This window comes from Triticum urartu, unplaced genomic scaffold (genome assembly GCF_056163025.1).
Source record: "Triticum urartu cultivar PI428250 unplaced genomic scaffold, HENAU_Tu73 scaffold2, whole genome shotgun sequence".
In the NCBI taxonomy this organism is placed as follows: domain Eukaryota; kingdom Viridiplantae; phylum Streptophyta; class Magnoliopsida; order Poales; family Poaceae; genus Triticum; species Triticum urartu.
This window is the reverse complement of record NW_028260368.1, coordinates 10,675,395-10,690,394: the sequence shown is the minus strand read 5'-3', so window position 1 is coordinate 10,690,394 and position 15,000 is coordinate 10,675,395. Positions and strand designations below refer to the sequence as shown.

Sequence of the window (15,000 nt, the reverse complement as noted above, 5' to 3'; positions counted from 1 at the left end):
ATGGATGCATATGCTGTGTTTCATTTTGCTAAATGATATCAATTAAATGGTGTATCAATTCCATAAATTGCATATAGCAATAAATAAATCAGCAAAATTCTTTCTAATATTTTAGATAGAAGAAACATTTCTTCTATCTAAAATATTAGAAAGAATGTACCCTTCTATCCAAATCCAATTTGCATCGATAAAATAAATCCAAATTCCAGTAGTAGATGAATAATTGCAAATTTGTGTGTGTACGAGATTAGAATAACTTCAAAATAACTGACATAATTTTGTATTTTTCCTGATCAGAAAAATACATGAAAAAGAAAGGAGGTAGAAAAATTTTTGGATTTATGGTTAAAGAAGAAAAAGAAGAAAACAGGGGTTCTGTTGAATTTCAAGTATTCAGTTTCACCAATAAGATACGGAGACTTGCTTCACATTTGGAATTACACAAAAAAGATTTTTCATCGGAAAGAGGTCTACGAAGACTTTTGGGAAAACGTCGACGTTTGCTGGCTTATTTGGCAAAGAAAAATAGAGTACGTTATAAGAAATTAATCGGTCAGTTGAATATTCGGGAGCAGTAATTTAATCGTTCAAATTTTTTTCTTGTTTTATTATTTTTTTAGTAGTCTTATAGTAGTCTTAGATTTTTCATTTTGATGAGCCTCGCTTTGAGGAATTCATGGAATAATCCATTTTCATGGAATAATGAATTAAGGAAGAAAGGATATGAGTCTACCGCTTACAAGAAAAGATCTCATGATAGTCAATATGGGCCCTCAACACCCATCAATGCATGGTGTTCTTCGACTGATCGTTACTCTCGATGGTGAGGATGTTATTGATTGTGAACCCATATTAGGGTATTTACACAGAGGAATGGAAAAAATCGCGGAAAACCGAACTATTATACAATACTTACCTTATGTAACAAGGTGGGATTATTTAGCTACTATGTTTACAGAAGCAATAACAGTAAATGCACCAGAATTCTTGGAGAATATTCAAATACCACAAAGAGCCAGCTATATTAGGGTAATTATGTTAGAATTAAGCCGGATAGCTTCTCACTTGCTATGGCTTGGACCTTTTATGGCGGATCTCGGCGCACAGACTCCTTTTTTCTATATTTTTAGAGAGAGAGAATTAATATATGATCTATTTGAAGCTGCTACAGGTATGCGAATGATGCACAATTACTTTCGCATCGGAGGAGTAGCCGCCGATCTACCTTATGGATGGATCGATAAATGTTTAGATTTCTGTGATTATTTTTTACGCGGAGTTGTTGAATATCAACAACTTATTACACAGAATCCAATTTTTTTAGAGCGAGTTGAAGGAGTAGGTTTTATTAGCGGAGAAGAAGCAGTAAATTGGGGCTTATCGGGACCGATGTTACGAGCTTCTGGAATACAATGGGATCTTCGTAAAGTAGATCCTTATGAGTCTTACAACCAATTTGATTGGAAAGTCCAATGGCAAAAAGAAGGGGATTCGTTAGCTCGCTATTTAGTACGAATTGGTGAAATGAGGGAATCCATCAAAATAATTCAACAAGCTGTAGAAAAAATTCCTGGAGGACCTTATGAAAATTTAGAAGTCCGACGCTTTAAGAAAGAAAATAATTCTGAATGGAATGATTTTGAGTATAAATTTCTTGGTAAAAAACCTTCGCCCAATTTTGAATTGTCAAGACAAGAGCTTTATGTAAGAGTAGAAGCCCCAAAAGGTGAATTAGGGATTTATCTAGTAGGAGATGATAGCCTTTTCCCCTGGAGATGGAAAATCCGTCCACCCGGGTTTATTAATTTGCAAATTCTTCCTCAGCTAGTTAAAAAAATGAAATTGGCTGATATCATGACGATATTAGGTAGTATAGATATCATTATGGGGGAAGTTGATCGTTGAAATGATAATAGATAGGGTAGAGGTAGAAACTATCAATTCTTTTTCGAAATTGGAATTATTAAAAGAAGTCTATGGACTGATATCGATTCTACCCATTTTGACCCTCCTTTTGGGAATAACAATAGAGGTACTCGTAATTGTGTGGTTAGAAAGAGAAATATCTGCGTCGATACAACAACGTATTGGTCCTGAATATGCTGGCCCCCTGGGCCTGCTTCAAGCTATAGCAGATGGGACTAAGCTACTTTTTAAAGAAGATATTCTGCCATCCCGAGGAGATATTTCTTTATTTAGCATTGGACCCTCTATAGCAGTCATATCAGTTTTATTAAGTTTTTTAGTTATCCCTTTGGGATATCATTTTGTTTTAGCCGATCTTAGTATTGGTGTTTTTTTATGGATTGCCATTTCAAGTATAGCTCCTATTGGTCTTCTTATGGCAGGATATAGCTCAAATAATAAATATTCTTTTTCAGGCGGTCTACGAGCTGCTGCTCAATCCATTAGTTATGAAATACCATTAACTTTTTGTGTGCTAGCAATATCTCTACGTGTGATTCGTTAAAATAGATCTTTTTCCTATAAAATCCATTAACTATTTATATTCCTTTTCTTATTTAGTATTTGGGTTGGTAAGTTAAACTAGATAGCTATATGAGTGAAACAAAACAGCTTATAAATTTGTAGTAAAAAGAAAAAATCTCATTTCCTACGTACAAGAAAAAAGTGGAAGTAAACATAAGCAGTGTAAACTCTTTATCCCAAGGTTGATATTTTTTAATTAGTCATCATATCTTGAAGCGGCCAAGAATAAAGGATTCACGATATGGAATTCCATTACTAGAATACTCCTAGTTATTACTATAACTTAATAATCCATAAGAAGAATCCACCAAAAGTTAGTGAAGGGTTAGGAACACTAAAGTACATAAAGGATTAGTAATGGAAAATCTAAAACATTAGAGATTTTTGCCCATAAAAGGAATCATAATAAGGACTTGCAATTTGTAGAAATTATCAAGTAGTACTTTCTTCGGATTCCGATCCAGAGTATGTTCCCATTCACTTGTTAAGGAAATGGCTATCAAGAACGAATTAACCCTTTATCCATTTTTTCTTTTTAAATACCCCCTCCCTGGGGAAAGAAGAATAGTAAAAAAGATATGGAGTGCACTAGAAAAAATTTTCATTATTTCCTTCCTCTATCCATATTCATGCAGAATTGCTCATGAACTAATACCCAACTCTTTCCATTTATTAATTGAATTCCTATAACAAGTAACAAGTGTTTTATTCCAAGATTAAGTTATTACTGAACAAAGAAAAATTTTCATTATATTATAAAGGATGAGATCAATTCGGAAGCGCTTTTTCTTATTCTAGCAGACGGAATTCCTTTGGTCTAATTTAGGACTTTCAAATCTATTTTATTTTATCTAATTCTATCTACGCCCCCGGGGCTAGGAACAAAACAGTCCTTTCCTTTTTCTGATCATAGAAAGCCGTATGAAGCTAAGGTTTCATGTACGGTTTTGAAATAGCGGTGGGAACTGTGATGTTATCACCGACTATGATTATCTAACAGTTCAAGTACAGTTGATATAGTTGAAGCACAGTCAAAATACGGTTTTTTTGGATGGAATATTTGGCGTCAGCCTATAGGTTTTCTGGTTTTTTTAATTTCTTCTTTGGCAGAATGTGAAAGATTACCCTTTGATTTACCAGAAGCGGAGGAAGAATTAGTAGCAGGTTACCAAACTGAATATTCCGGTATCAAATATGGTTTATTTTATCTTGTTTCTTACCTAAATTTATTAGTTTCTTCTTTATTTGTAACAGTTCTCTACTTGGGCGGGTGGAATTTATCTATTCCCTATATATCCTTTTTTGATTTTTTCCAAATGAATAAAGCAGTTGGAATTTTGGAAATGACAATGGGTATATTTATTACATTAACTAAAGCTTATTTATTTCTCTTCATTTCTATCACAATAAGATGGACTTTACCGAGGATGAGAATGGATCAGTTATTAAATCTTGGATGGAAATTTCTTTTACCTATTTCCCTGGGCAATCTCTTATTAACAACCTCTTCTCAACTTGTTTCACTATAAATAAGATAATACAATAATAGTAAGAATATTTTCAACACAAAAGCTCTCTCAAACAAGAGAAAGAAACATATCTTTTTCATAGATATTTAGAATGAATATGTTCCCTATGGTAACTGGGTTCATGAGTTATGGTCAACAAACAATACGTGCTACAAGGTACATAGGTCAAAGTTTCATAACTACCTTATCCCACACAAATCGTTTACCTATAACGATACTCCTACCCTTATGAAAAATCAATTACACCAGAGCGTTTCCGAGGGCGAATCCACTTTGAATTTGATAAATGTATTGCTTGTGAAGTATGTGTTCGCGTATGTCCGATAGATTTACCCGTTGTGGATTGGAGATTTGAAAAGGATATTAAAAGAAAACAATTGCTTAATTATAGTATTGATTTCGGAGTTTGTATATTTTGTGGCAATTGTGTTGAGTACTGTCCAACAAGCTGTTTATCAATGACTGAAGAATATGAACTTTCTACCTATGATCGTCATGAATTGAATTACAATCAAATTGCTTTAAGTCGGTTACCAATCTCCATAATGGGAGATTACACAATTCAAACAATTAGGAATTCGTCTGAAAGTAAAATAAACAAAGAAAAATCTTCGAATTCAAGAACGATTACTGATTACTAAACTTTGATTTTGTCTTTCTGTTATAAAAATCTAATAATTCTTTATTAAACTTTAAAATTAAACTATAAAGAAAAACGAAAAACTACTGCTTATTGGAAATTATTTCTTATTTTAAATCAGACTAGATTTTCGTGATATAATATAATTTATAACTATAAGTTTATACACAAAAAAATACCCTAATCCTTTTTTCCTTCCTTGAATCCTTTAGTTTTAGTCAGTTCATGAAAAATTTTATACTATTAATTTCTTTTTATCCATAATGGATTTACCTGGACCAATACATGAGATTCTTATGCTATTTGGGGGATTTGTTCTTCTACTAGGGGGTCTAGGAGTAGTATTACTTACCAACCCCATTTATTCTGCCTTTTCGCTGGGATTAGTTCTTGTTTGTATATCCTTATTCTATTTTTTATTAAATTCCTACTTTGTAGCTGTCGCACAACTTCTTATTTATGTGGGAGCCATAAATGTCTTGATCATATTCGCTGTAATGTTCGTAAATGGCTCAGAATGGTCTAAAGATAAGAATTATTGGACTATTGGAGATGGGTTCACTTCACTCGTTTGTATAACTATTGTTTTTTCACTAATGACTACTATCCCAGATACGTCGTGGTATGGAATTCTTTGGACTACAAGATCAAACCAAATAGTAGAACAGGGTCTCATAAATAATGTTCAACAAATTGGAATTCATTTAGCAACCGATTTTTATCTTCCGTTTGAACTCATTTCCATAATTCTTCTAGTTTCTTTAATAGGTGCAATTACTATGGCTCGGCAATAAGAAAACTTAGAAAAAGTACAAATTATAAGAATTGCAAATCTAAAATAAATAACTAAAGAATCACAATTTTGATTTAGTAAAATCCATCTACTGCCAACAAATACCTCCTTTTTTTTTTTTTTTTTTTTCTTTTGTTGTGTAATTGTTCTATTGTAATTAATTGAATCGGTTCAATTCTTGCCCTCATATTGAAATGAATCGAGATTGATAAGGAGTTAGTTAATGATGTTTGAGCATGTACTTTTTTTGAGTGTCTATTTATTTTCGATTGGTATCTATGGATTGATCACAAGCCGAAACATGGTTAGAGCTCTAATATGTCTTGAACTTATACTGAATTCAATTAATCTAAATCTCGTAACATTTTCTGATCTATTTGATAGTCGCCAATTAAAAGGAGATATTTTCGCAATTTTTGTTATAGCCCTTGCAGCTGCTGAAGCCGCTATTGGACTATCCATTCTTTCTTCCATCCATCGTAATAGGAAATCCACTCGTATCAATCAATCTAATTTATTGAATAATTAGACTTTTGAATAATTAGACATAGAATCCTCTAAACAAAGGCGCACATATTAAAATAAATAGAAATCAATACTATTTTCTTAGTATTATTTGAGAATATCCATTTTTTTTAGTAGATTATTGCATAGTATTCTTTTTCACTTAAATGAATTTTTGTATTTGTAATTCATTGATATTGCAATTTGAATATTGCAATAATTTATATTGAAAAGACGATAGCCAATTTATTGGCTAATTCGAATTCGTCTGTACAATTCGTAAAATTCTTTCTTATTTCTTATTTATTGTTGAAATCCAAAATTAAAGTCTCTTGGCTCTCTTCACGCTTTCTCACAAACAGATTAAAAAATAGATTTTTTTTTTTGAAGTTTGGATAAACCATTGCTTCGTCTGGTGTCTACAATACATATGACTCATTATAGTACTAATTTCATTTTTACCAGATCGAAAAATTTTATGTTGAAAAGAAAAATTTATAGATCCAATGTCACATTCCGTAAAAATTTACGATACATGTATAGGATGCACTCAATGTGTACGAGCTTGTCCAACAGATGTATTAGAAATGATACCCTGGGATGGATGTAAAGCCAAGCAAATTGCTTCCGCGCCGAGAACCGAAGATTGTGTGGGTTGTAAGAGATGTGAATCTGCCTGCCCGACAGATTTTTTAAGTGTCCGCGTTTATTTAGGGCCTGAAACAACACGTAGCATGGCTCTATCTTATTGATACGTTACAAAAAACTTCACTCGAATCGTCTGATTCCTCTTTACCGAAGAAGCCTGTGCTCGAAATAATCGAGCACGGGCTTTTCTGGTCAAAACGTATCTTGTCTTTATCACTTTATCATGAGTTATTTTCCTTGGTTAACAATACTTGTTGTTTTGCCGATATTTGCAGGTTCATTAATTTTCTTTTTACCTCATAAGGGAAACAAAGTCGTTAGGTGGTATACTATATCTATTTGTTTATTAGAATTCCTTCTAATGACTTATGCGTTCTGTTATCATTTCCAACTGGAGGATCCCTTAATCCAATTAAAGGAGGATTATAAATGGATAGATGTCTTCGATTTCCACTGGAGATTGGGAATCGATGGACTTTCATTAGGATCTATTTTATTGACAGGATTTATCACTACTTTAGCTACTTTAGCAGCTTGGCCAATTACACGGAATTCGCGATTATTCTATTTCCTGATGCTCGCAATGTATAGTGGTCAAATAGGATTATTTTCTTCGCGAGACCTTTTACTTTTTTTTATCATGTGGGAGTTAGAATTAATTCCTGTTTACTTACTTTTATCCATGTGGGGGGGGAAGAGGCGTCTATATTCAGCTACAAAGTTTATTTTGTATACTGCAGGCGGTTCCATTTTTTTCTTAATCGGAGTTCTGGGTATGGGCTTATATGGTTCCAACGAACCAGGATTAGATTTGGAAAGATTAATTAATCAATCATACCCTGCAACCTTGGAAATACTTTTATATTTTGGCTTCCTTATTGCTTATGCTGTCAAATTGCCGATTATACCCCTACATACGTGGTTACCAGATACCCATGGGGAAGCACATTATAGTACATGTATGCTTTTAGCGGGAATATTATTAAAGATGGGAGCATATGGATTGATTCGGATCAACATGGAATTGTTACCTCATGCTCATTATCTATTTTCGCCCTGGTTAGTAATAATAGGAGCGATCCAAATAATCTATGCAGCTTCAACTTCTCTTGGTCAACGAAATTTCAAAAAAAGAATAGCTTATTCCTCTGTATCTCACATGGGTTTCATAATTATAGGAATTGGTTCCATAACCAACATTGGACTCAATGGAGCTATTTTACAAATATTATCCCATGGATTTATTGGTGCTACACTTTTTTTCTTGGCAGGAACCGCTTCTGATAGAATGCGTCTTGTTTATCTCGAAGAACTGGGGGGAATATCTATCCCAATGCCTAAAATTTTTACCATGTTTAGTAGCTTTTCAATGGCTTCTCTTGCCTTACCAGGAATGAGTGGTTTTGTCGCAGAATTAGTAGTATTTTTTGGACTAATTACTAGTCCAAAATTTCTGTTAATGCCAAAAACACTAATTACTTTTGTAATGGCAATTGGAATGATATTAACTCCTATTTATTTATTATCTATGTTACGCCAGATGTTCTATGGATACAAGCTATTTAATGTTCCAAACGCAAATTTTGTGGATTCTGGACCACGAGAACTCTTTATTTTAATCTGTATCTTTTTACCAGTAATAGGAATTGGTATTTATCCAGATTTTGTTCTCTCCCTATCCGTTGACAGGGTAGAGGCTCTCTTATCCAATTATTATCCTAAATAGGTTTGCTTTTTTTTACTCGTCTGCTCTATTAATGCAGAAATAAGTAAAAAAGTATATAATGCAGAAATAAGTAAAAAAGTATAATTAGATCTATCTCGAATTTTTGAGAACCCTTTGATAAGGCGTTCAAGGGGTTCTCAAATAAAACATAAAAGTAAAAACCTTCATTTCATGAAGGTTTTATTTTATGTAATCATTTAGGTGTTAATGTAAACGAACCATAACTATGTAAGCCTATTCCTAATAGATTTATACCAAAATAACAAATCCAAATTATAAGAAATCCTATCAAAGCTATAAGTGCAGAATTCGTACCCTTCCAATTTGGATTTGTTCTACTATGTAAATAAATTGCGAATATGGTCCAAGTAATAAATGCCCAAGTTTCCTTAGGATCCCAATTCCAATAGGATCCCCAGGCCTCATTAGCCCATACTGCTCCACAAAGAATACCTACGGTTAAAAGGGTAAATCCTAGGCTAATGACACGATAACTCCAAGAATCCAAACGCTCCGTTAATTGATATTTGTAATAATTTGGAAATGAAGGGACAGAGGTTCTTTTTAAAGCACTTCTTTTTGCATAAAAATATTTAATATCACTAAAGAAAAATGTTTTATTTAAAACATTTTTTTTCTTTTTAGAAAAGAAATGGAAATTATTTCGAAATCTAATGATTAGAATAGCGGCAGATAATAAGGATCCGCACAAAAGAGTTGCATAGCTTAATAACATCATACTGACATGCATCATTAACCACTGAGATTGTAGAGCAGGTACTAGTATCGTGGATTGATGCATTTCAGTTAAAAGACCCGATGTGGCAAAGCCTTGCGTTAAAATAGTACTTGGCGTAGTTATTGTGCTTAAATCATTTTTAGAGTTCTGTATTTTAGGAATGGTATGAAGAATATACAGGGCCCATGAAAGGAAGATCAATGACTCATATAAATTACTTAATGGAAAATGTCCCGAGGAAGCCCAACGAGAAACTAAGAATCCTGTTATAGAGAAAAAAGTAACTATCATTCCTTTTTCTGACGAATCGCGTAATCCTCCAAGTTCACGAACTAATAAGGTTATAAAATGAATCGTAATCACAATTGAAATCGTTGAGAAAGAGATATGAGTTAGTATATGTTCTAAAGTTGCAAATAGCATAAGGGGAAGGTCCCATTACAAAATTGTAAATTTCGAATTGATTTCTAATCTATTGTATTCTTTTTCAAGAATGCCGCCACTCGGATTCGAACCGAGATGCTTGAGCACTGCTTCCTAAGAGCAGCGTGTCTACCAATTTCACCATGGCGGCTAACTTCAAATAATAGGTAACTTAAAAGAATAATAGCTATTATCTTGGGAATCGTCGATATTGGGAAAGTCCATAAAATTTAGGAACATTAGAGTTTTCATTAAAATAGACTTCGTTTGGTAGTATCGTTTCCATTTTTTTTTTTTACAATAAACTCTTGCTTTGCCCAATAGAAACACAAACACTGCTTGAAAGAGTTGGAACTTCTTTTTTCTAACTTGCAATTATAGAACTAATTTTTTCTAATTAATTTCCCCTTTACATTTTGAAAATTCTTTCAATACAATGAAAAAAATCCAAAAGGGTTTCTATTTAATGATGAAATTAAAATAAAATGGATAAATAGAAAAGGCTTTTTGGATTTTTTAAAAATTTCTAGAATGAAAGTCTTTATGCTCTTATTAATAAGATTTACTAACCTTATGATTTTGGAGAAGATAGGTGGAAGTTGTAAGTCCTATTGTAAGAATACTCCACTTTTCATAATTTTCCTAATAGAATATGAGGATTCTATTAGGAAAATTATGAAAAGTTCATTGATAGGAAAAGAATACTTAGCACACAGTATACCAAACAAAACTTTTTTTTTCTTGTATATATAAGATAAGAGGGGTTTTTTGTTCTAAGAATATTGTACCGAGTAATTCGACACATAAAAGTACATTCAAAGAAGAATCCAAATTATTAAATAATTGGAATTCTTTTTTGATAAGTCAATTCATATTATTCCAAAATCTTATTATTTGTTTGTTGCCCAGAAAAACCCTTTGGTTTTGGATGCTCATTACCGCTCGAAAATGATCTTGATTTTACTAAAGAATAAGATTGTACTATGGAAAAATAAGTCTTTTTCTTCCAAATATTTTTACGAATACGCTTTTTTGACATTGAAGTACGTTTTTTTGGAACTGCCATTCAAAAAGGAAATTACTTTTTTCTAGTTGTATGTGAAAGACATCTATTGCTGCAAATCAATCCTTCTTTCTTCTTTTTATTAGTATTTATACTTAGATACTGAAAGATACTTAAATTTTGAATTATTTTTTACTTCATTTTGTCTAATGCGGATAAGACAACAAGAATTTTTTAACATTTTTTCTTTATATATTTTATACTTTTTTTTTAATAATATAGAATATATAGAAGGGTTTCTCATTTAAATCTATTTATATCTATTTATATATCAAGTATACTCCATATATAGATATATGGTATGGAAGCCTATCCCCCATATAAGATAAGACGGGGGGATAAAAAGAAGGGAAAATGAAAATAGTTAATTAAGTTCAGAATGGTATTCCATAAAGGAAAGGAATTCCAATCAAAACAAAAAATACTGAGTCTCTTAAACAAGACATTCTAAAACTTAGGTAATTTATAGTCATTAGAATTTTAGTTCTATATGAAGTAAGGACTATTCGATAATTTCTTATAAACATAGGTTTTCATTGGAATTCACTCAATCAGTTAATTATGGAACAAGAGAGCTGTTTCATCTTTGTTTTAAAGAAATATAAAAATGAATTATGAATAGAAAGTAAAATGATTCCACTTTTTTTTTTTTATTTTTATAAATATCTTTATTTAGTTAATAAAATAACTTCGTTACCTAGTTATTTTATTAACTTTTTTAATTTAACCAACTAAACCCATTCTTAATTTTTAATTATTTCAATGAGATAAATTTTGGAAAAATTAAGAATTTCAGTATTTTTTCTTATTCTTTTTATTTATTCTTTCAGAAAGAGATAAGAATTGGTTTGGTGAATCGGAAACAATTTTATAGAAAAATTGAAGTAAAAATTGAAGTAAAAATTGCAATTTCTTTTCTTATGGAACATACATATCAATATGCATGGGTAATCCCTCTTCTCCCACTTCCAGTTATTATGTCAATGGGATTTGGCCTTATTCTTATTCCGACAGCAACAAAAAATCTTCGTCGCATATGGGCTTTTCCTAGTGTTTTACTCTTAAGTATAGCTATGGTATTCTCAGTTCAACTGTCTATTCAACAAATAAATGGAAGTTCGATCTATCAATATCTATGGTCTTGGACCGTCAATAATGATTTTTCTTTAGAATTTGGATACTTGATTGACCCACTTACTTCTATTATGTTAATACTAATTACTACTGTAGGAATCCTGGTTCTTATTTATAGTGATGGTTATATGTCTCACGATGAAGGATATTTGAGATTTTTTGTTTATATAAGTTTTTTCAATACTTCCATGTTGGGATTGGTTACTAGCTCCAATTTGATACAAATTTATTTTTTTTGGGAACTCGTGGGAATGTGTTCTTATTTATTGATAGGCTTTTGGTTTACACGACCAATCGCAGCGAGTGCTTGTCAAAAAGCTTTTGTAACTAATCGTGTAGGGGATTTTGGTCTATTATTAGGAATTTTAGGTTTTTTTTGGATAACAGGTAGTTTAGAGTTTAGGGATTTGTTCAAAATAGCTAATAACTGGATTCCTAATAATGGAATTAACTCTTTACTTACTACTTTGTGTGCTTTTTTATTATTCCTTGGTGCAGTTGCGAAATCCGCACAATTCCCTCTTCACGTATGGTTACCCGATGCTATGGAAGGGCCCACTCCTATTTCGGCTCTTATACACGCAGCAACTATGGTTGCTGCGGGAATTTTTCTTCTAGCTCGACTTCTTCCTCTTTTCATATCTTTACCTTTGATAATGAGTTTTATTTCTTTAGTAGGTACAATAACACTATTCTTAGGAGCTACTTTAGCTCTTGCTCAGAGAGATATTAAAAGAAGCTTAGCCTATTCTACAATGTCTCAATTGGGTTATATGATGTTAGCTCTAGGTATAGGTTCTTATCAAGCTGCTTTATTCCATTTGATCACTCATGCTTATTCAAAAGCTTTATTGTTCTTGGGATCCGGATCCGTTATTCATTCAATGGAACCTCTTGTTGGATATTCACCAGATAAAAGTCAAAATATGGTTCTTATGGGCGGTTTAAGAAAATACATTCCAATCACAAGAACTACTTTTTTATGGGGTACACTTTCTCTTTGTGGTATTCCACCTCTTGCTTGCTTCTGGTCCAAAGATGAAATCCTTAGTAATAGTTGGTTGTATTCGCCCTTTTTTGGAATAATAGCCTCCTTTACTGCAGGATTAACTGCCTTTTATATGTTTCGGATATATTTACTTACATTTGATGGGTATTTGCGTGTTCATTTTCAAAATTACAGTAGCACTAAAGAGAGTTCCTTGTATTCAATATCCTTATGGGGAAAAAGGATACCCAAAGGAGTGAATAGGGATTTCGTTTTATCAACAACGAAGAGTGGAGTTTCTTTTTTTTCACAAAATATACCAAAAATTCAAGGTAATACAAGAAATAGGATAGGATCCTTTACTACGTCTTTTGGGGCTAAAAAAACTTTTGCCTATCCGCATGAAACGGGAAATACTATGTTATTTCCTCTTCTTATATTACTACTTTTCACTTTGTTCATTGGATTCATAGGAATCTCTTTTGATAATGGAGGAATTGGTAATGGAATAGCAGAGTTAACCATATTATCAAAGTGGTTAACTCCCTCAATAAACTTTACCCAGGAAAGTTCTAATTCTTTTGTAAATTCATATGAATTTATTACTAATGCAATTTCTTCTGTAAGTCTAGCTATCTTTGGTTTATTCATAGCATATATCTTCTATGGATCCGCTTATTCTTTTTTTCAGAATTTGGATTTAATAAACTCTTTTTACAAAGGAAATCCTAAAAAAGAATTTTTAGATCAAGTAAAAAAAAATATATACAGTTGGTCATATAATCGTGGTTATATAGATATTTTCTATACTAGGGTCTTTACCCTCGGTATAAGAGGGTTAACCGAACTCACGGAGTTTTTTGATAAGGGTGTTATTGATGGAATTACCAATGGAGTGGGTCTTGCTAGTTTTTGTATAGGAGAGGAAATTAAATATGTAGGGGGAGGTCGAATCTCGTCTTATTTATTCTTTTTTTTATGTTATGTATCTGTGTTTTTATTCTTTTTTCTTTCTTAAGTTAAGGAATTTACAACAAGTCTCTTGCAAAAATAACTATCCTATCCCCTTTCTACAATCTCTCTATATCCTTGTTACATAAGGTAAGTATTGTATAATAGTTCGGTTTTCCGCGATTTTTTCCATTCCTCTGTGTAAATACCCTAATATGGGTTCACAATCAATAACATCCTCACCATCGAGAGTAACGATCAGTCGAAGAACACCATGCATTGATGGGTGTTGAGGGCCCATATTGACTATCATGAGATCTTTTCTTGTAAGCGGTAGACTCATATCCTTTCTTCCTTAATTCATTATTCCATGAAAATGGATTATTCCATGAATTCCTCAAAGCGAGGCTCATCAAAATGAAAAATCTAAGACTACTATAAGACTACTAAAAAAATAATAAAACAAGAAAAAAATTTGAACGATTAAATTACTGCTCCCGAATATTCAACTGACCGATTAATTTCTTATAACGTACTCTATTTTTCTTTGCCAAATAAGCCAGCAAACGTCGACGTTTTCCCAAAAGTCTTCGTAGACCTCTTTCCGATGAAAAATCTTTTTTGTGTAATTCCAAATGTGAAGCAAGTCTCCGTATCTTATTGGTGAAACTGAATACTTGAAATTCAACAGAACCCCTGTTTTCTTCTTTTTCTTCTTTAACCATAAATCCAAAAATTTTTCTACCTCCTTTCTTTTTCATGTATTTTTCTGATCAGGAAAAATACAAAATTATGTCAGTTATTTTGAAGTTATTCTAATCTCGTACACACACAAATTTGCAATTATTCATCTACTACTGGAATTTGGATTTATTTTATCGATGCAAATTGGATTTGGATAGAAGGGTACATTCTTTCTAATATTTTAGATAGAAGAAATGTTTCTTCTATCTAAAATATTAGAAAGAATTTTGCTGATTTATTTATTGCTATATGCAATTTATGGAATTGATACACCATTTAATTGATATCATTTAGCAAAATGAAACACAGCATATGCATCCATCTTTTGGCTCGAGAATTTCACGGGATAGAGATATGGTATAAGAAATAGACTATTAAGTAACTCTAAATGAATTGTGGATACATCTGTATCCTTAACATACTGAAACGATTGTCATTATTCGTATCAAACCAATAGCGATTCATACAAGCTAAATCTTCTAATCAATGGTGGGCCAATAATGAATTTTTTTGCATATGTATTAAGACGCTTGGCCTGATTTCGAAATTGTCCAGAGTTTTATATGTTGTTTTCATTGCAAAATGATGGGTCTCCTTCCATAACTTTCCAATTACGAGTACGAGAATT

The 15,000-nt window shown here is 32.1% G+C and overlaps 1 non-coding gene across 1 annotated transcript; it reads right to left on the bottom strand.

Annotated features, from left to right (window-relative positions):
* Positions 1–9,563: 9,563 nt before the first annotated feature.
* Positions 9,564–9,643, bottom strand: TRNAL-UAG (transfer RNA leucine (anticodon UAG)). Its single transcript has one exon. It is a non-coding gene; the product is annotated as a tRNA-Leu (tRNA).
* Positions 9,644–15,000: the final 5,357 nt, after the last annotated feature.